Below are 22,441 nucleotides of genomic sequence, written 5' to 3'. Positions count from 1 at the left end.
ATAAATATAGTTGAAGACACATTTTCCATCTTTGTCTTTTTTTTTTTTTTTTTTTTTTTTGGTCTTTTTAGGTCTGCACCCTTGGCATAAGGAAGGTCCCAGGCTAGGGGTCCAATCAGAGCTATAGCTGCCAGCCTACACTACAGCCACAGCAACACAGGATCCGAGCTGCATCTTCAACCCACACCATAGCTCACGGCAATGCCGGATCCTTAACCTACTAAGTGAGGCCAGGGATCAAACCTGAGTCCTCAGGGATACTAGTTGGGTTCATTACTGCTGAGCCATCTTTGTCCCATCTTTGTCTTTTTAACTCGGCATAGTAGTGTAAGTATTTCCCAGGGCATTAAGAAGTATTATTCTTCTTGAATGTACAGCAGTGGTTCTCAACTGAAGGTAACTTTGCCCCCTTGTGGGCATCTGGCCTTGTCTGGAGACATTTCTGATTGTCACAGTTGGTGGGAAGGAAGGGCTTTGCTACCAGCTGCTAAAAATCCTGCAAAGCATAGGCCAGTTCCCTCCACAAAGAACTCTCCAGCCCTCAAATGTTGATAGTGCCAAGGCTGAGAATAAGGCTCTCTAGGGTCCATGATTTAGAGCTCCAAGATTCGGCTCAGTCCCTTCTTGTTGCGAATGGAGTTGTTTCTTGTTTTTCACTGATACAAATAAGGTCGTGATAAACTGTTTCAGACACAGATCTCTACCCACATTCTATAGTTTTTCCTCAGGATACATGGCAAGGCTTGGGTTTCAGGAACTTAAAGGAAGGACGATGTTGACCTTGCTTGAACTTGGTTATGTCAACTTCAACTGCGTAATCCAGCCCCTTTGGATATTCTGTCCTCTGCCACATTTGTGGTCTCTCCCAGCTGTGAGTCATGTCAAAGAAAATATCCAGATTTTCATGGCCAGGGTGTTTTCTGTAATGAGGGCTGCCCCAGCGGTACCTCACCTGTCTTGCTCAGGTTGGGTGGCTTAAACTACAAATGTTTATTTCTTGCAGTTCTGGAGTCTGGGAAGTCCAGGATCAAGGTGTCAACCCATCTGGAATTGGTGAGAACCTTCTTCCTGGTTTGCAGATGGCTGTCTTCTTGCTGTTTCCTTACCTGGGGGAGAGAGTGTTCCAACATCTCCCTTTTCTTAGAAGGGCAATAATCCCATCACGGGCTCCACCCTCATGGCCTCATCAAAACCCAGTCACCCCCAAAGGCTCCACCCTATAATACCGTCCCATTTGAGGGTTAGGATTTCAGCATCTGAATTTGGAATGGGGGACACACGCCTGTGGTCCATAATATCACCTGTCCAAGATTTCACACCCTCGTTTTGGAAAAGCCTGGTTAGTCATGATTTCTAAGTAACGTCTGTCGTGGGAATGGAAGGGCAGGATTGAAGCAGGATGCCGTTACCTGCCATTCCTGAATTAGGCTAATGAAAGCACTATTTTAGGAGACAATTTGGACAACTCTTTGGGATTTGCTTTTGGGGTAGACATGTCTTTTCTTAATGAGAACATCATCTAGGTGGGGAGCATTGCTATGTGTCCAAGTACAGCCTGTGCAGAAAAGAATATTCAGTTGTTCAAAAAATACTTACCAAGGTGCTGCTATGTGCCAAGCCCTTGTTCTAGGCCCTAAGGACACAGAGATGCACCAAGACAGAGAGAGCCTCTGCCTTCATAGAACTCATATTCCAGCGGGACAGGGTCACATAAAAAATGACATAGAAAACAATGTCAGGAAGTGATTAGTGCTTGAAAAAAAAAATACAGCAGAGACAGGGACAGAGAGTAACAAGGTGAGGAGTGCTATTTTAGGATAGTAGAGATGGGAATGTTTGAAAGTGATCTGAATTAAGAGAAGGAGTGAGCCCTGGGAATATCTGTGAAAGTGGCAAGTGCAAAGGCCCTGAGGCAGGGGTGTGTTGGCCAAGCGTGGGGAGCAGCAAGGAGGCTGGAGTGGCCGGTGTGAAGTGAGCAAGGGGACAACCATGGGAGGCGGGTTAGAGTGGCCAGACGGAGGGGGCCTTGACGGTCAAGGCCAGGACTTGACGTTGTTCCCCATTGGAGGGTTTAAGGAGGGTAGGAAAGAGATCTGATGTCCATTTAAACAGATCCCTCTGGCTACTATAAGGAAGATGAACCACAGGGAGGCCAGAATGCAAGCGTGAAGCCCAGGGAAAAGCTATTGTAATTATGCAAGTGGAAGGCGATGGTGGCTTGGACCAGGGAGATAATAGTACAGATGGTAAGAAGTGGTCAGATCCCAGATAGATTTGGAAGGTAGAGCTGCTGGATTTGATGGACTACTTGTTGGGGAGGACTGGGAGAAAGAGGAATTAAGAATGACTAATGACGGGGGATCTGAGACAGAGCTCTTCAAGCTATTTGTATTCTCTGCTGGGATCTGTGTTTCTACGATGTGCCCACATGCGATGGAGCCCCAAGACAGGGGCCAACTCCTGGATGGCTGGATGCTGGCCAGCTGGCAGGGCCAGGCAGGCTCCAGGGTTTTTTTTTTTTTAATTTTTTTATTCAAGTAGAGTTGATTTATAACGTTGTGCCAATTTCTGCTGTACAGCAAAGGGTTTCTTTTTTCTTTCTTTCTTTTTTTTAATCACTGCTAATTTGCTGCCTGGGGATGGGCTCCCTACCCCAGCCCCAGGGAATAGTCGAGTCTTCCAGCCAGAGGACTGTCAGGACAGGGGCCCAGCTGGCTGCAGCCCAGCCAGAGGAGTGGTGTGAGCGGCTCCCCTCCTGGCCCCTTGGGACAGAGCACAGCACCCATGATGAAAAGGAAGCCACCTCAGTCCCTGGCTCTCTGCAAAGCTGCTGCCTGCCTGGCCTCCATGCCAGCTTGGCTGTCTCATCTCCGTCGAGCTGGCCAGCGTGATAGGGAATAAATTAACACTTCCACTAAGGAAAAAGAAAGTCTGTTTTTTTTGTTTGGTGATAAAATGAGAAAATGTTTGCTTTGGTTGTAGGCCCAGGAAGAGACGGGTGTGGGGGGCGGGCGTCCAGGACAGGAACGGTAATGGGCAGGCTGGGGGCCGTGGGCCGGGGAAGGGGTTCTTGAGGCGGGCATCTGTGCCGGAGGGTGCCGAAGGTCTGTTGATGCTTCTGGAGGCTCGACTTTAGGAAGTGGTGCACAGGCGTGGGGCTGGACGGAGCTGGGTTCTAGCCCCAGGGAGATGCCGCTGCATGACTTGGGGCCAATCCCTGACCCTCACTGGACCTTTATGTCCTCCATTTGTTAATGGGAGAGGTGGCCGTGTGGGCCTCTCAGAGGCCTCCTCACTGCCACTCTCTGGGATGCACTCAACTGGAGGGAAAAGAGCTGTCCCTGCGGTCGTTTCTGACATCATCACCACATGCGTGAGAAAAAGCAAGGTGCACCCTATTTCAAGAAAGGGCAGGAGTTCCGCTGTGGTGTAGTAGGTTAAGGATCTGGCGCTGTCTCTGAGGCAGTGGGATTTCGATCCCTGGCCCAGAACTTCCATATGCCATGAGTGCAGCTGGAAAAAAGAAAGAAAGAAAGGAAGGAAGGAAGGAAGGAAGGAAGGAAGGAAGGAAGGAAGGAGGAAAGAAAGAAAGAAAGAAAGAAAGAGAAAGGAAGAAAGAAAGGAGGAAGGAAAGAAAGAAAGAAAGAAAGACAGAAAGAAAGAAAGAAAGAAAGAAGGAAAGAAAGAAAGAAAGAAAGAAAGAAAGAGAAAGGAAGAAAGAAAGGAGGAAGGAAAGAAAGAAAGAAAGAAAGGAGGAAGGAAGGAAAGAAGGAAAGAAAGAAAGAGGAAAGAAAGAAAGAAAGGAAAGAAAGAAAGAAAGAAAGAGGAAAGAAAGAAAGAAAGGAGGAAGGAAAGAAAGAAAGAAAGAAGGAAGGAAGGAAGGAAGAAAGAAAGAAAGGAAAGAAAGAGAAAGAAAGAAAGGAGGAAGGAAAGAAAGAAAGAAAGAAGGAAGGAAGGAAGAAAGGAAGGAAGGAAGGAAGGAAGAAAGAAAGGAAAGAAAGAAAGAAAGAAAAAGAAAGAAAGAAAGGAAAGGAAAGAAAGAAAGGAAGGAAGGAAGGAAGGAAGGAAGGAAGAAAGGGCAAAGCTTCCTTCTAAATATTCTACCTACTGATGGAGAGGGACCACCTGTCTGCCTCAGAGAAAGTTGGGATGGGTTTAACAGAGTTTAACTATGTCCCAGTCAGCTGGATGGAACTCCTGGGCAGTGAGAAGGCAGGGCAGGGTAGGGGGAGTGCAGTCAGCATGGTGAGGCTGGAGAGACCCAGGGGAGGGCAGGGCAGACCTGAGTGTGTGCGTCGGGTGGGTGGGGGATTAACTGACTTCTGTTATGGGCTACGTGTAAAGGTTCTGATCCAAGGACAGCTTTTAGTGGGAGTTTTAGTGCCAGACATGACAGCCAACCCATGGATCCGTGTGGGCGCCACCACCGATGCCAGAATCCAGACCTAGGACCAGGCTGACAGCAGGGAGGCCAGGGCCGGCCCCATCCCCCAGTGGGTGGTAGCAGGTCCCCTTGGCTCTGCCATGGGGCTCCAGACTTGGATGAGGCATGTTCCCAGCTGGCTGGGATGTATCCCGAGCCACCCTGGGCCACGATTTCACTCTCTGGTCCTCAGTTCTTTCTCTGTAAAAGGGGAAGGGAGCAGTTCCTGTGGTCGGGCTGGGGCAAGGAATTAGTAAGATGGTGTGTCCTGCATCAGGGGTACCTGGGTATAGCTCACTCTTGGTGGGAGTCCCTTCCTCGAGGACAGGAGGCCCATCTGGCAGCCTCTGCACCCCCTTGGGCTGAGCCAAGTGGACTGGGGAAGAGCCTACCCCTGCCAGCGGCCCTTGTACCTCGGGGCCTGGGGACAAAGCTTTAGGGGTGGACCCTGGGACTGCCAGCCCCTGTCCCAGATCCTCCGCGAGCCCCTCCTGGCTTTAGCTGGCTCAGAGAAGACACACCAGTCCCAGCCTAGGCATAATATCAGGGCTGCTGGCCGCTTCCCCCTCCGACGTCTTGGAGGGCCAGGCCCTCACTCTGCTCCCACAGACCCTGCCTTGTCCCCGCGGACAAGCCGTCTGCTCTGCCGCCTCCCCGTCAGGGGCCAGTGTGACCAGCCAGTGACTCACAGCCGCCAGTGGAGTGCTTTGCACCATCTAGCAGACGATGTTTGTCCTGTTCCCAGGCCCTTAGAGGAGGCAATCAATGACAGAGTGTGGTTAGGGACCACCCACCCATCAGATTCTTGTCTTTGTGGATGCCTAAAATTCCACCATTAATAGTTCATTCTTTTGGAAGATGTTATTGCCTTATCTCAGTTCTTTCTCTCAATATAAGCCCCTGGGGATACATAACATACCTGAATATGGATGAGCATGTCAAAACATTTTCTTTCCTGGCAGGGGGGATCCCAGTTCTCAGACTCCAGCTCGGCACTCTTTCCAATACCTGGCACTTTCAGTCTTTCAGTCACTCAATAAACGCGGTTGAGCCCCTACCACGTATTGCAGCCTAGGCCTGGTGCAGAGTTGAAAGAGCCAAGGTCCTGTTTTTGAGACACAGAGTAGGTCCTCCCAAAATATTAGTGGGAGACAGCCCTCCCTACATCCCTGGCCTCTCACTCCAGCCTGCTGCACAGTAGAAGCTCAGTCCATATTTCCTGAATGAATGATGTTCTCCAGCTACAAAAATAAATGCAGCACAACATCCGGGGTATGAGCCCAGAGGCCCAGGCCTCTGTCTGAGCTTGTCTTCTGGCTCTGTTATGTTCCAGCTCTGTGGCTCTTCAGCAAGTTTCTGCATCTTTCTCTGCCTCAGTCTCTTCTTTGGTAAAATGGGAATAAGAATGGCTGTTAGGAAGATTAACTGAGTTAATCTCTGTAAAGTACTTAGAACATTTCCTGGCACACAGTAAGCACTATGTAAGTGTTTGTTAAATAACTAAAACTCAACAAACATTATTGAATACACATGGAAGGCATTTGGTCATGTTTGTTGGCCGGTCTAAGGCCTACACATGGCAGGAATGATGTTTCACTCTTCTCCATATCCTCAGAGACTGGCACAGGGTAGACACCAGTAAACCTTGCTTTACTGGACAGATCTCATCCTCCTGGACCCATATTTGCTTTTCCGACCGGGAGCTGTATATCCCGGAGTCCTGGGAGTCACAGCAGGGCTGGTGCATTTTTGGCAGCCTGGAATCTTCGCGATGCAATTGTAAATCCAGAGCCGTCAGGTCCCTCCAGCAGGGCTGTTTTCCCTGCCTGTTTGGGTGCAGACAGAAACTGTCGATACAGAATCGATCTTTACGAGGCAGAGACTAATGTGCAGGGTGGTGAAACGTGGTGTGGAGACAAGTGGGAACAGCCTGTACTCCCTGCAGCTTCCCCCACGGCTCTGGGTGTGTGATTGGCGCCCAGTAAATACTCATTAACCGTCTGAGCCTCGTTGGGAGCAGCCTGTCTCTTCTCGACGCCCCCGGCAAGCTATGATGTGTCAACTCCCGAACCTTTGCCTGAACTGATCGTGCATCACAAAACATCTTTTCTTATCTTCTCCTCTTTTCTTAATGCCTTCGGCCCTGAGCTCAGGGTCCAGCCTTGCTCACGTGGCTTTTCCCAAGCTCGCTGCTCAGTTTCTGTTCAATACCTTTCTTTCCATGCGTGGCACCCCAGACCCACCAAATGACTCACCGCTCTTTTGCTCTTCATTCAACAGACATTCACTAAGACCCCAAATAGTCACTCAGCAAACATTCACTGAGGCTCTGCTCTGTGCCTGACTCTGTGCTGGGACCTGCGGACACCTAACTCACAGTCTTGCGGGAAAAACAGAACGTGAACCAAGAGCTAAACCATCACAGTGGTGCAAAGGAGAGATGGAGCTGCAATGGGAAGCCACGGCAGAGGGGACCTAACCCAGTCTTGGGGGTCACGCAGGGGGTATGTTAGGAGGTGAGGGTTCAGAGAAGTGTCTGTGAATAAACTTGCGTTAGCAGATGAAGGAAGAAAGCAAACAGTGCAGGTTTTCAACTTGATGCTGAATGCCACGGGAAGTTTGAGTTGGAGAATCAGTTGACAGAATTCAATTTTAGATAGGAAATGAGGTTGATGGTTTAAATACAAAACCGGTATTTTAAAAGCTTTTAAAAAATCAACTATATTGAAGTATAATTTACCCATAATAAAATTCACCAATTTAAAAAAATTATTTATTGAAACATAGTTGATTTACAATGTCTCAGGTATACAGCAAAGTAGTTCTAAAAATAAATATATGTGTGCGTATATATATATATATATATATATACATATATTTTTTTTCACATTCTTTCCCATTATAGGCTATTATAAGATATTCAGTACAGTTCCCTGTGCTATTCAGTAAATTCTTTTTTAAAAATTTTCTTTTTTTTTGTCTTTTTAGGGCCACACCCTCGGCATGTGGTTCCCAGGCTAGGGGCTGAATCGCAGCTGCAGCTGCTGCCCTAACACCACGGCCACAGCAACGCCAAATCCGAGCCACGTCTGAGACCTACACCACGGCTCATGGCAATGCCGGACCCTTAACCCACTGAGCGGGGCCAGGGATCGAACCTGCATCCTCATGGATGCTAGTCAGATTCACTTCCACTGAGCCACAATGGGAACTCCCTGTACAGTTAAGTTCTTATTGTTATTTTTATCTATAATAGTCTGTATCTGTTAATCACAGACTCCTAATTTATCTCTCTCCCTTTTCTTCTTTGGTAATCGAAAGTTTGTTTTCTGTGTCTGTGAGTCTATTTCTGTTTTATAAATAAGTTCATCTGTATCCTTTTTTAAAAGATTCCATGTATAAGTGATGCCACATGGTATTTGTCTCCCTCTGACTTAACTTTCCTTGGTGTGATCATCTCTAGGTCCACACACATGCGCCCCAATGTTCATAGCAGCACTATTCACAATAGCCAAGACATAGAGGCAACATACGTGTCCATCGACAGATGAATGGATAAAGAAGATGTGGTAGATCTATATGTATATGTGTGTATACACACACACACACACACACGCACACACACACACACACACACACACACACACACCGTGGAATATTACTCAACCATAAAAAAGAATGAAGTAATGCTTTTTGAAGCCAAACAGATGGACCTAAAAATCCAGCAATTTTAAATGTATACGTCAGTTGTTTGATCCTCGCTTCTGTAGAGGCAAATGATACGATTTGATTTCAAGTCTACAGGTTTGCCTCAACTACAGTTGCTTACACATGGACTCACACAATGTGTAGTTTTCTGTGTCTGGCCTCTTTCACTTAGCACAATGCTTTTGAGATCTTCCCGTGTTGTGTTTGGCAGGTGGGATCCCTTTCACTGCTGAGTAATATTCCATTGTATGTCTGTACCACAGGGAATCATCCTTTCAGCGGCTGACGGACAGATAAGCTGCACTAAGGTTGTCTTAACTCCCCTCCTCCCACCCCGAGGCACGTTCCTTTTCATCTTCCCACCATGAAGAAAAGTCCAGGAGGCTTATCCCCTGGGGAAAGAGAGGCTATGTATTCTTTTTTTTTTCTTTGTCTTTTTGCCATTTCTTGGGCTGCTCCCGCAGCATATGGAGGTCCCCAGGCTAGGGGTCTAATCGGAGCTGTAGCTGCCAGCCTACGCCAGAGCCACAGCAACACGGGATCTGAGCCGCGTCTGCGACCTACACCACAGCTCACGGCAACACCAGATCCTTAACCCACTGAGCAAGGGCAGGGATTGAACCCGTAACCTCATGGTTCCTAGTCGGATTCATTAACCACTGCGCCACGACGGGAACTCCAGAGGCTATGTATTCTTTAGAACAAAGAGGTCAGACTGGCTTTCTGAAGTTTGCAGTGAGATAATGGTCTTGAGAGTCAGCCTTGTGGAGAGAGGAGAAAGGTTTTAAAAAGATCCTCAGATGCTGTCAGTGTACAGCCAAGGCTGAGAAAATGAGACATTGGAGAGCAGAGTTTCTCAGACTTTAATGTTCATAGAATCATCTGGACAGGCCATTATAATGCAGATTTTCATCTGTCTGTCTCAGGTGAGGCCGAGAGTCTGATGCTGATGCACTTTGAGTAGCAAATGTCTGGAGATACTGTTGAGGAGGGAGAATCAACCAGACTCGGTGATGCCTAGATGTGGAGGAGGCCAGGGGATTCCAGGAAGATGGCCAGGCTTCTGGCTTGAGCCACTAAGAGGATGTGGGGCCTTTAACTGAGTGTTGGAGCCAGCTGCTGAGTGGGAGTGAGGATTGAGGGTGGGAGAATGACAGCCCAGTCTAGGTCCCATTGAGCAGAGTTGTCTGTTGGCCTGGAGCTCAGAAGACAATATGAATTTGAGATATAGATTCAGGAGTTATCAACCCATTACTAATAGCAACCTATGTTTACTGAGCACTGACTCTGCGTTGGCCTCTGGAGTAAGCATTTTGCACGGAATAACTCACTTAAAGGCCGCAGCAATCCTATGAGGCAACTTGTATTACTATTTCATTTTTCAGATGGGAAGACTGAGGCATAGAGCGGGTAAAGACCTCGCCTACAGATGCACATCCAGTCATTGGCTGAGCTTGGATTTGAACCCAGGTGTTTGGTCCCAGGGCGCACACACGAACCAAGGTGCCATGTGCCATGGGGATAGAGAGCGTTGTACAGAGAGTCAGTGTTGAGAGGAGACAGGATGTTCTAGGTGTTCTGAGGAATTTCAATCCCTAAATCTTACTTCTTCAGCCTCTAACAAGGTTCTCTGGATATAATGAAACCTGGAGACGCTGATGGTCGCAAGTGACAGAAACCCAACTCAAACTCCCTCAAATAGAAGATGGAATTTGTTGGCTCAGGTAACTGAAAACCCAAAGGACAGATCAGAAGCGCAGGCATGCTTGGGTCCAGCTGCTCAAATGATGTCAAGAACTAGCTCCATCTCTTGGTGCCTCTTTCCTAAGTCAGAGTCATGCTCAGGCAGCCTTGCCTCAGGCACAGCAATGAGAGGACAATAGCTCCAGGTTCATATCTTACCAGTTTAGCAATCCTGATAAGGAGAGGGATTATGTGGGGAGGGGGAGGGATGGACTGGGGGTTGGGACTGGCCTGTGCACACTGTGGTATATGGAATTACTTGCCAACAGGGACCTGCTGTATAGCACAGAGAACTCAACCCAGTATTTACGATAATCCATATGGAAAAAGAATCGGAAAAAGATGTGTGTATATGTATAATTGAATCACTTCTTTGTGCAGCATAAATTATCACAAGATTGTAAATCAACTATATGTCAGTAAAACTTTAAAAAATGAAAATTAAAAAAAGAGGGATTGTGTCCTAATTGCTCTTTTAAAAGTCCTGGGATTGATTCTTGCTGGCTCTGATTGGCTCAACTCCAATCACATGCCAACCCCTGAGCCAATCACTGTGGCCAAGAAGATATGGTGCTCTCATTGGCCAGGCAAAGGTCAGATGCCCACTCCAGGGGTCAACTATGTGGCGAAAATGACAGAGGGGAATGGATTCTGGGCAGCACAAAGCACAGGTGCCACTAGAAATGGTGACAGAACCCAGGGGTTGCCCTCATGGATGCAGGGCAGGTGTGCCCTGATCCCACCACATGGGGTGCAGCCTCCCCTTTGCTGTTCCTCCAGCCAGGACTGCCTCCCCAGCTCACTGCCGCACTCACTCTTCTACTTATTCTACAGGGCCTGGCTCCCTGCTCGTCCTCCGCTGGAAGCCTAGGGATTCCATCAGACACCTCTTACATCCACGTCCGAGCCTCTTGCTCGCCCAGTCCTAAGGCATGTCTTCCTCCATGTTTCTGTGGGCACAATAGACTTCTCACAGGTGCAGCTTCCTGGCCACCCTGGGGCTGCCCTTCGCCCTGCCTTGGGTGACTTTGTGCTCGCACCCAGGGGTGCACAGCCCAAAAGCACAGGGGAGTCCTCATTCTGTGTGCAGACCTTTGGCTGATGGGATATGAAAGTCTGCGGCTAAATTTTCTCCTTCCCTCCCCCCCTTTAACCCCAAGAGGTTAAAAACTGCCAAACTACTTTCCAAAGCAGTTATGCTATTTTCCATTCCCACCAGAAGTGTATGAGAGCTTCCTTTTCACCAGTACTTGATAGGGCCAGTCCTTTAAATGTTAGCCATTCTAGTAGGTATGAACGGTATCCCGGTGTGGTTTTAATTACCTGTTCTCAGGTGATTAATTATTTTGAACATTTTTCCTGTGCTCATTTGCCCTCCGTGTGTCTTCTTTGCTGAAGTGTCTGTTCAAATCTTTTGCCTTTTTTTTTGGTTGGGCTGCTTGCTTTCTTCTTATTTGGGGGGAGTTCTTCATATATTCCAAATGCAAATGTCTTAACAAATATGTGATTTGCTCATGGCTTTTCGCAATCTGTGTCTCGTCTTTTCATTTCCTTAACAGCATCTTTCAAAGAGCATAAGCTCTTAATTTTGATGTAGTCCAATTCATCCATCTCTTTTATGGGTAGAGTTTTTGGTGCTGAATCCAAGAAACCGTTGCCTACCACGAGACCTCAAAGATTTCCTCCTATATTTTCTTCTAGATCTTTTATGTTTTTATGTTTTATATTTAGGTGTCTGATCCATTTTTATTTCATTTTTTATATATGGTGCAAGATATAGCTCATAGGAGAAAGTAGTCAATCTTTCACCATGACATATGCTGTTAGTTCTAGATTTTTTTTTATGGATACTCTTTGTCAGGTTAGGGCTCTTCATAGCATCATGGCTCTTTCTATGTTGATAATTTTGGATTGCACCCTGGACATTGTGAAGATCATGCTGGATTATTATTGTCTTGGAGAATGTTGAGATTTTTCTTTGAGCAGCTAAGCAAGCTGGCTGGACGCAGACTGTAAGTTCTGCATGATTCTTGTGGGTGGTGGTTTGAGTCCCAGTTCCGTCTCTGAGCCTTTGCCACATTCTTTTGGGTCTGTCTGGTCTTCACATAGTTCCGGGTGAGGCTGGGACTTATCTGGGTCCTTCAGATCTTAGTTCATCCTCTGAGCCCTGTCCCGATTTGAGCTGGCAATAGTCCTTTGAGATGCACAAGGCAAAAATCAGCCTTCCTATTTGAGAGAGGAGGCATATGAGGCCCACAGCCACAGAGGTGCTCAGGGGGCAAGGCCGGGAGAAAGGCTCGCCTCCCTTGCCCGCTGTGAGGATGAGGGCTAGATCAGTCATGCTGAGGGGGGAGGCCACATGGCATCTTTGTGTCACACGGTGGAGACGTGAGGCCAAGGACTGACCTCCCAGCCACACCCTGGCTCTGGCTGAGGTCTCTCAGCTCTCCCCGCCCCCACTCCCCCACCCGGATGACATGGACTCTGACTCAGATGGCCTGTCCTCATTCTTCCGTCCTGGGCCCAAGAGCATGTGGTGGGGGTGGAAGGAGAAGTGCAGCGAAGGGGTGATCCCATCTCTCTGGGCGTCTCTGGGGCTCACCATGAAGTCAGCGGAGTCCTAGCTGCTGATGTCAGGGAACAATCGTAATAACAGCCCAGGCTTGCTGAGCGCTTGCTGTGCCCCAGGCACCCTGCAAATTGCGTTGCATATGCACTCTCCTCAACTCCTGGTAACAACCCCACGAGACCCAGTCTGAGATGACACCCATTTTACAGATGAGGAAACAGAGGCTTGGAAAGGTGAACTCCCTTGCCCCAGGTTGCACAGGTAGGGCCCCTGAGAGGGGGACCTCAGAGCTGGATCCTTCGCCCTGTAACCCGGCCCCACTCCAGCAACCGGACCAGCTTCCCAGGTGCCCTGCCATGCTCCCCAGAAACCCCCTACCCTCCTAACACCACCCAAAGGTCCAACAGTCCTTCCACGGGATGTCCCATCCCCCACTCCAAAAGGAAGATGAGACGGCAGATTCTCAGGGGCTTTCAGGCTAGGCAGGGCCCTGCCTCCAACCGGAAATTAACTCAAAAGGAGCCATCTCTAGACTCAGAGCAGTCAGGGCTGATTGTTTTCTGTTCTTCATTAAATAACAAAGGGGAAAACCAACTGGGCATGAGCTTCCCCACCAGCACCACCCCAGACTCCTGGGAAACATCTTTCTCCACTTACTTGGGGACTCAGGAAATTCTCCTCCCAGCCAGTTTTATTGGAGATTTTGGAAGCAAAGCTCATAGCCTCCCAATCAATAACAGATGAACAATGCTCGCATCGCATTTTTTGGGGAGGACGTTTGGCCCAGTCTTGTCCCATCTGAAGGGCCTGGGCTTGGACATTCCCACTCGACTGGACATTGCTGGGAAATGAAGTTCAGGACAATTCTAGAAATCAGAGTCACTGGCGAGATGGTGCAGCAGGAAAGGGTGTCCTGGTTTGGGCCAGTCTGAGTGGAACCCTCTGTCTTATAAGAGTTGGGGGTCTGGCCCACACAGCCTCTCCTCTCCCCTACCTCCTTCCTGGCTTCTCTTCCACATGTGCTCAGCGCGGGCATCGGACCCGCCGGCCGTAAAGAATCAATCAAATCCAGCCCTGGCTGAGCCAGGGGCCACAGCACTGACAGAGGAAGGGTAGGCAGGCGGGGGTGACAGGACCCCCTAGCTGCACACAAGCGATTTCAGCAGAAACCTTCTTCCCAGCCACCCTCCGTCCCACAGATACAGGACGCTGGTGGGAGTGGGCTAGGTGGCCGGAGAAGACATGAGGATATGAGCTGAACCTGAAAAGACCATGGCAATAATGGTCATCGCGGCTCTTGCTTAGCCAATGCCATTGCTTTCCCAGGCCCTCTGCCGAGGGTTTTTTGGCATCATCACATTCGTCTTATGCAGCAGCCTTATATGATACAACCCCCTCGCCCCATTTCACGGTGAAGCAACTTGGACTCATCCAAAGGTTAAGTGACTTGCCTACTGATGTTTGGACCCCCTCAGAGACAGACTGCAAATGCCTCCCTCACAGGGTACCACAGGCTGGGTTCTCCTGAAACCTGGAGCCACAGAGGAGGCCTTTCAATATCAGAAGGTGTTGGCATCTGAGGCTCAGAGAACAAGATGGGACTGTTTCCTAGAATGTTTCCTTCACTCATTTGCTTCATCACTCTTGCATTCATTAATTCATGTACTTACGCATTCATTCATTTGATTAATCTCTTTCTCTTTGTAGCAGACTTTATTTCTGTACTGGCTTTGGTATGCGTTCATTACCAGTAGCAGGAACGCAGCGCAACTTGGATCAAGCTGAAAAAGGAATTTATTGGTATGCATATACATACCTGAAACGTCCAAAGTCAAGGATGTACCCAGCTTCAGTTACAACCAGATCCGGGTGTTCAGATGTTACTGTCAGGAGCTCTCCCTATACCCTTTGGTTCTGCTTTCCTCTGTGTAGGCTTCACTGTCAGGCTGATTAGTTGTTTTCTGATTTTTTTTTTTTTCTCTGTTTATAAAGTTGCTCACCCACAGCTACAGGCTTATGTCCTATCAGCTTAGCCACTCCAGCTGAAAGAAGATGCCTCTTTCCAACAGTTCAGCAAAAATCCCAGAGAGGCCTCTGATTGGCCTAGACTGGGTCCCACATGCTCACCTCTGAACCAATCACTGCTGATGGATGTGTCAGGGCTCTGATTGGCCAGACCTGGTCCCTGGGTAATAGCATCAACCTCAACAAATTACATAGACTGAGCATGGAGAAGGGGTGGTTTCCCCAAGGAAACTTGGAGTGCCATTACCAGAAGGGGGATAGGGATGTTGAGGGGGCAAGAGGTAAGTGTCTTCTACATGGAAATAAGAGGTTTGCACTGTACCGGGATCCCTGTACCTGGTTCCAGTTCCAATCCAAGAACATCAACCAATGTCATCTTCTTCTTTTCTCCTTCTTTTGGCCATGCTGGTGGCATGTGAAAGTTCCTAAGCCAGGGACTGAACCCCCGCCACAGCAGCAACCCAAGCTGCTGCAGGGACCATGCCGGATCCTTAACCCACTGCACCACAGAAGAACCCCCACACCGATTGATTTTACTATGAAGTTGGGGAAGTAGCCCCTTCTGGTTTGGAAATAGCAAGACACGATGTCCTTCTATGACCGAGACCATGATGCCAACACCTGCCTCACCCTGAGTATCCATTACCAGGCTGGCCAAAGGCTTTACCCTTTACCGACCAGACCCCTCTAACCCTGTCAGCAGCCCTCTCTCCGGGGTGGGCAGCGGGGGAGTGCCGTTCCCATTTCACCCCTGAGGAACCCGAGCCTCAGAGAAGTTAAGGACGTAAGCTACTGTGATGGCCAATTTGAGTGTCAACTTGACTGGGCTGAGGAGTGCCCAGATAGCTGCTAAAACATCATTTCTGGGTGTGTCTGGGAGAGATGAGCATCTGAGTCAGTAGACCGAATAAAGAAGATCACCTTTGCCAACGTGGCGGGCACTGTCCAATCCTCTGAGTTGGAGGGAGGGTGAATTTGCTTTCTCTTCTTGAGCTGGGACGTTAGTCTTCTCCTGCCCTTGGACGTCAATGCTCCTGGTCCTTGGGCCTTTTGGACTCGGACCCGGAGTTACACCCTTGGCTCCCTAATTCTCCAACCTTCAGCCTGAGAGTGAATGCTGTTACCAGCTTTCCCCTGCCTGGGTCTCCAGCTTGCAGAGGGCAGCATGTGGAGCTTCTCAGCTTCCATAATCACATGAATCAACGCCTGTAATAAATCTTCCCTTCTCTGTCTCTATAGACACTAGTGATTCTGCTTCTCTGGAGAGCCCTGGCTGACACGGCTCCAGTCCCAGCTGCCAAGTGACAGAGCTCAGGTTTCAACCCAAGCCTGTGTGATGAGAGGGTCCATTTCCTCCATCCCTTGTGTGGTGAAGGTGACTTCCTGCCCACAGGTGAAGTTTGATTCCGTCTGAGGTGAGCAAGTGGGAGAAGACAGAGTTGCCAATTTGGAACTGGTCAGAGAGAAGCTTCCAGAATTCCCAGAGGTTTCTGAGACCCACTGTAGCCGAACAAGGTCCTGATTTCAGTTGCGCAGGCTGCAGGGATTCGGGCCTTAGGCAGGGAACAGCCTGCAGGAAGCATCTCAAGCCCCCTGGGCTGTAGGTTAACTGAGGTCACCAGGCATCTGGGGAGGGCTGGGAACCAAATATTTGCCGAGCCTCCATTGTCTTCCCAGAACTGTGCCGCTGGCCAGGATACCAGGAAGCCTAACCGTCACAATCACTGTGGGCAGAGATTCTTAGGAAGTTAGCACAGCCAGTGGCCCCCAGAGGCCGCCTTGTTCAGGGCTGGCAAATCCAGATGGCCGTCAGGGCTGTGCAAGCGACATTCCTTGAGCACAGCAGGAGGGGAGAGAGGCCTGGTGTGGCTGGGGGGTTGTGGGGAATGGGAGAGCAGAACCCCTATCAAAGCACCTGCCATGTGGACGGGTGGGTGTGTGTTCTGACTTTTCAGAGACAACATAGAAATAGATTTTTATGCAAATCCCTCCAGTCTTGACAAAATCGGTCTGAAATTTTAGGGGTTACTATGCGGGCTAATCCAACATGTCTGTAGGTTTTGTGACGTCGCCTCACTTTACCTTGGGGAATACCGAGGCCCAGAGAGGGGAAGCAATGCGTCTGAGGCCACACAGCCAGAACCCGCTCTCTTCTGCCTTCTGGGCCTGTGGTCTGACCCTGGGCCACTGTGTCCTGTACACGTACGTGTCCTGCACGCGGCAGTGGGCACGGCACTTTTGCGCCCAGTATCTCAGGTCATCTTCACCTGGCCCCGGGGGGCAGGCCACGTGGGGACAATCCATCTTGGAAGAGCTCAGCGTTGCGCCCAGATCCCCCAGCCAGTAAAAGGAATGCAGACATCCGGCTCCCAGGGCCGTGTCTGCTCTCCTAGTTGGTGCTGTATCTTGTGGTCTGGGCTTCAGCCTGAGTCAGTCCGTCCAGAAGCCTGAGGCCTGTCAGGAAAGAGAGAGTGGATGGTTAGGAGATAAGACTCAGATTAAATATGTTCAACGGAGCACAAATGTGTGAGACGGGAAATGAAAGGCATTAAGAGAAGCAGCTGCCATGGGTCAGGAGGAAACTAAGGCACAGATTGGTGTAGGGACTCCTCCAGGGAACTCCCCAGGAGGTGACCAAGCTGGAACTTGCACCCAAGAGAGCCTGAACTCTGGAAATGTCACCGGCATTTGGCAGCTGGTTGGCGCCATCCGGGCGGGTGCACGGGAACTCCCTGGAATTCTCCCACGCATGGGTCCAGGGGTGGATCAGCATGAGCAAATATTTGGAAGCAGGAATCTGCAGGTTGACTAAAGATCAGCGAAGAACCCAGCCATCCAAGGATGGCAGAGCTGGAACAGGGCTCTGAGACCAGGGCGACCGGCCCTTCTAGGTCAAGAGGACACTGATGTCCAGAGAGGTTTAGGCCCCAAACCACACGGTGCCTTGTGGGAGAACCAGGGCCGGGACTCAAGTTGCTCATCTCCCACTGCTTTTCTAGCTGTTCCACACTTTTCTCATCCAGTGCGTTGGTGTGTTTGGTGTTGGTGTGTTATGGTATTTTCCCAAGGCGAGACCCACAAGGGTCAGAATCCTGCCTGTCTCACCTCTCTGCTGCTTCATGACAAACCCTCCCAAAACTCAGTGGCTTAAAACAACAATGTGGAGTGCTCACTGTGGCTCAGCAGGTTAAGGACCTGACATAGTCTCAGTGAGGATGAGGATTCGATCCCTGGCCTCCCTCAGTGGATTAAGCATTGGGCATTGCCGAAAACTGCAGGTTGCAGATGTGTAGGTTGCAGATGTGGCTTGGATCTGGTGTTGCTGTGGCTGCGGTCTAGGCCACAACTGGAGCTCTGATTCAACCCCTAGTCTGGGAACTTCCAGATGCTGCAGGTGCGGCCATAAAAAAAACAAACAAAACAACAACAAAAAAAACACACAATGGTTTTATGATCTCTCATGTTCCCATGTATTGACTCAGCTCAACCGGTGGCTCTTCGGCTCCATGTGATGCTGGGTGAAGCTGCGGTCAATCCAGAGGCTCAACGGTGTTGGGATATCCGAGATGGAGGCCTCGTATGGCCAGTGCTTGATGCTGGTGGTTGGCTGGACTAAGCTGGAGCCGTCAAACCCAGAGCCTATCTTCGGCCCCCGTGTGGCGTGGGCTTCTCACAGCATAGCTGTGAGAAACCATATATTTTGCTCTTCATCCCTGGCTCCTGGCCGGAGTTCCTAAACCCCTTGTGATTTCCTAAGAGATAAGAGTGAAAGGAGTATTTTTGTTGTAATATGTGGGTTTTGTCTCCAGCTCCTGAAACATCTTTTGTTATTCATAATAAGCCCCTTTCAATCACATCAGAGTTTATGTTAGTGAGATGACGCTTTTGGACGGCTCCTAGGGATGGGGCTGGTTGCTGGGGAGACCTGATTAGAGGGTTGGACCAGTCAGCCCCCCAGGAAGGGAGAGGGGCTGGAAGTTGGCCAATGATTTAATCAATCAGCCAATGTAATGGAGCCTCCACAAACACCACAAACGCAGGGGTTTGGAGGATAGCGAATGTCTGGAGGTGCCGGGAGGGAACCACACCCAGAGAGGCCATGGGAGTTCTGCCCCCTTCCTTAGACCTTGTATCTCCTCATCTGGCTGTTCACCTGTCTCCTTTGCGATATTCCTCATAATAAACTGGTAAATATAAATCAATGTTTCCTTGAGTTTTGTGAGCCATCACAGCAAATTGTCAAACTGAGAAGCAGGTTATGGGAACCCCCGATTTGTAGCCAGTTGGTCAGAAGTACAGGGGACAAGCTGGGAACTTGAGATTGGCATCTGATGTGAGGGGCGGTCTTTAGGGATTGAGTTCTTACCCTGCGAGGCCTGTGCCAACTCTGGGCAGTTAGTGTCAGAATTGAGCGAAATCGTTGGATACCCCCGTCGGCGTCTGCCAAGAACTGGAGAATTGCTGGGTATGGAAAAGCCACACGTCTCATGTCAGATATATTGTGCATAGAGGACACAGCAGTGTTTTCCTTTAGATTCGAGAGAGGATGTCCCAAGAGTGAACGTGCTAAGAGACACAGGTGAGAGCCGCTCACCTGTTAGAGGCGTCACTCTCGTCACTCTCGCAGCACGGGCTGGTCAAAAACAAGTCAGAAGCCAGCCCAAGGTCAAGGGGAGGGCAGTGCAAAGGGTGTGAACGTTGGGAGAGGTAAGTGCATCTTTGGAGACCAGGTCCCGCGCTATCACCCCCAGCACCCCATCCATCTCTTCCGTCCTAGCTTCAAGGACCCTCTGCTCCTCAACTTCCTCTTCAGGAATGATTCCCTCCAGCTCGTCCAGGTGCTTTTCAAGGCACCGATGTCTACTGTAGGGCCTGGCACTTAGTAGGGCCTTAATAAATGCTTGCTGAGGGAAGAAAGGGAGGAAAAAAGTGGGGGGGGGTGAGAAGGAGGAAGGGAGGAAGGATTTCCTACCACCAGGGTCATAACCTAGCCTGCTCCCAAACCTTCAACACCTCAAGCTCCTGCCCACTTTGGGTCTTTGCACTGACTGTTCCTTTGCCTGGAATCTCCTTCTCCCCAAGTATTCTATGCCCAGCTCCCTCTTGTCTCCTGATCTCAGCTCAAAAGTCACCTCACAGAGACCCCCTCTGGTCACCCGATGTCACCATCCCCACTGGCCACTCTTATTACCCTAAATTAATTGCTTCAAGAGAATGTACCACCATCTGAAATGATCTTATTCATTTATTTATGTAAGAGTCCATTGTCCCCCACATCCGTCCCTTTGGAGCAGGGTTTCCTGATCTTGGCACTGTTAACATTTGGGGCCAATCCAGTCTTTGTTGGGGGTGAGACACCCTGTGCGTTGTTGAATGATCCTTAATCACTGTCCATTAGATGCCAGTAGCATCTGCCTCACACTCTGCTAGTTAGCGATATCTGTAGACGTTGCCAAATATCTTGGGGCAGGTGTGTGTGTGTGTGTGTGTGTGCGCGCGCGCGCGTGCGCACACGCGTGCGCATGCATGTGTGTGTGCACCTGTGCAAAATTATACCTGGTTGAGTACCATTATTTTAGACCTTTGGGTCTCACCTTTTAGCATGCCTCAGAATCACCTGGAAGACAACACAGATTGATGGGTTCTACCCCTGGGTTCTACCCCAGAATTTCTGATTCAGTAGGTCTGGTGTGGGGAGGGACATTGCATTTCTCACAAGTTCCCAGGTGATTCTGGTGTTGTTGTTCTGAGGACCACACTTTGAAAAGCACTGGTCTGAATGCTCCGTAAGAGGAGGGAGATTCTGTCCTGCGTGCCTGGCATAGCGGCTGCACACCGTCGGTGCCCATGAGTACTTCTCAGATAAACCACCTTAAAAGCTCGGCAGGAAGGAGACAACTCCTGAGGGGGGGGCGGAGTTACAATGAAGAATTATCTGGTGAGCGAAGGAGGAAGATTTATGCATTCGAAGCAGGGGTGTGAGAAATTGTACTCGAAATTCCTACTGGTCCTGGTGTCAGAAGAGGCCAATCCCCACTGCCCGGAGTGGGGGCAGGGAGGGCTAATCAGACCGCAGAAGACACTCGGCAAAAGCCCGTGTTGGCTTTGACCCCAGTGGGCTTATGGCTTGGCCATTCATCTTGGATTTCTCCTGCATCCTCTCTGAAGCATTTCTCCTTATCACCCAGGGGTTAGTTGCTGTGAGAGCAGCTGATAGCAGGATTCCCGTGAGGCAGCCTCCCTCCCTCTGGGACCCTGGCCTCTCTGAGAACTGAGGTTTGCCTCTGTCCCTTGCTGCCTCACACCTGGATGGTTTAGCATGGATCTCAGAGTGGGGTGGGTCCACCTGGGGTGAGCTGACTCCTCCTGAAGCTGTAATAATATGAATCATGACAATGAGAGCTGACATTTCTGGGGCTTCCTATGGGCCACACAGTATGAAGGCATGTGTGATTCATTTGCACCTCACCGTGGCTCTACAAGGCTGTCCCCCCGCTTTTCCAGACAAGGAAACCGAGGTTCTGAGAGGTGGCATCATTTGCCTAGATTTGCATAGACTAGCAGAAGAAGCTGGGATAGACATGTAGGTCTTTCTGACTAAAGCCTTGTTCCTAACTTCTCTATTCGTGTCACAGACTGCTTTAGTAAATGCCAAAATGTGCCCTGGGTCAGGGGTGGGGAAGGGTTGGTGGCCTCCCTCTGCCTCAGGGCCTTTGCACTTGCAGGTCCCTCTGCCTAAAATGCTCTTCCTCCACCCCCACCACCACCCACGTGGGCTTTCTCGCCTCCTGTGGGTCTTAGATCTAATATCACCTTCTCAATTAAGGCTTCTTAACCAACATACTTGAAACAGCAAACCACTCTCCATCCTCCCTGCCTGCTTTATTACCCTCCATCTCACTTGCCTCCAGAGCACTGACATACTGTTTTACTTGTCACGTTTATTGTCTGTTTCCTTCCACTGGAATGTCAGCCCTGCAGGGGCAAGGAGCCTTGGTTTGTTTGTTTGTTTGTTTGTTTGTTTCACTACTGTATTCCCAATACGTGAGACAGTCCCTGCTGAATATTAGAAATTTATTAAGCATTTGTTGAAGGAAGAATGGGAGTGAGGGAGAAAGAGGGGGAGGGAGGGAGGAAGAAAAGAGAGAAGGAAGGAAGAAAGGGAGGGAGGGAAGGAGAGAAGGAGGGAGGAAGGAAGGGGAAAAATCCATAGAAATACTCAGTTAAGTCAACAAAATCTCCATTCTGCAGGACTTCTCAGAACCTTTATTACACTAATGTCTATACCATAAATTTAGAGAAAGAAATACAACTTTTGGCATTTCTCAAGCTTATTCGATGACAGAGTACTTTTTGGTGGATCTGCAGGTAAACTTGACTGTCCCAAGGCACAATCTTTCGACTCCCCCATGCCCCCACCACCCTGAGCTCTCAAGCCGTCTCTTCTAGACCCTGGTCCTGCCCACACATTAAGGACACACCTAGATATCAAGGTGTGGGAGTTCCCGTCGTGGCGCAGTGGTTAACGAATCCTACTAGGAACCATGAGGTTGCGGGTTCAGTCCCTGCCCTTGCTCAGTGGGTTAGGGATCTGGTGTTGCCGTGAGCTGTGTTGTGGTTTGCAGACGCGGCTCGGATCCCGCGTTGCTGTGGCTCTGGCGTAGGCCAGGGGCTACAGCTCCGATTCGACCCATAGCCTGGGAACTTCCATATGCCGCGGGAGCGGCCCCCCAAAATAGCAAAAAGACAAAAAAAAAAAAAAAATGAAAATAGATATCAAGGCCCGAGACCCAGCCTGCACACCTCTTTGCTGGCTGAGATCTGCTTGTGTGACCACACTGGCCTGTTTGTGGAGATGCAGGCCCACCTCTGATTGTCAAAGGAAGAGAGAGGCCAGCTCACCTTTGAAAGAAGCCACTCCCCAGGCAGAAGCAGAGTGGCTTGAACTTGGGACAACAAAAGAGGGCAGACAA

The 22,441-nt window shown here is 49.6% G+C and overlaps 1 long non-coding RNA gene across 2 annotated transcripts in view; it reads left to right on the top strand.

Annotated features, from left to right (window-relative positions):
• LOC102165262 (uncharacterized) overlaps window positions 1-18,666 on the top strand; it is a 72,281-nt gene extending 53,615 nt beyond the window's left edge. The window contains exons 3-5 of one of the 2 annotated variants that reach the window (XR_002344935.2): window positions 1,004-1,053; window positions 15,708-15,883; window positions 17,951-18,666. This is a non-coding gene — a long non-coding RNA (uncharacterized LOC102165262). The remainder of the gene's footprint in view (window positions 1-1,003; window positions 1,054-15,707; window positions 15,884-17,950) is intronic. The other variant, XR_014807241.1, reaches the window with a different exon arrangement.
• Window positions 18,667-22,441: the final 3,775 nt, after the last annotated feature.

This window comes from Sus scrofa, chromosome 6, assembly GCF_054392235.1.
Source record: "Sus scrofa isolate SSC_HxYL_T2T_F1_AM1 chromosome 6, Sscrofa_HxYL_maternal_Yorkshire_Landrace_v2.0, whole genome shotgun sequence".
Lineage (NCBI taxonomy): Eukaryota > Metazoa > Chordata > Mammalia > Artiodactyla > Suidae > Sus > Sus scrofa.
The sequence above is the reverse complement of the archived record's forward strand: the minus strand, read 5'-3'. Positions and strand labels throughout refer to the sequence as shown.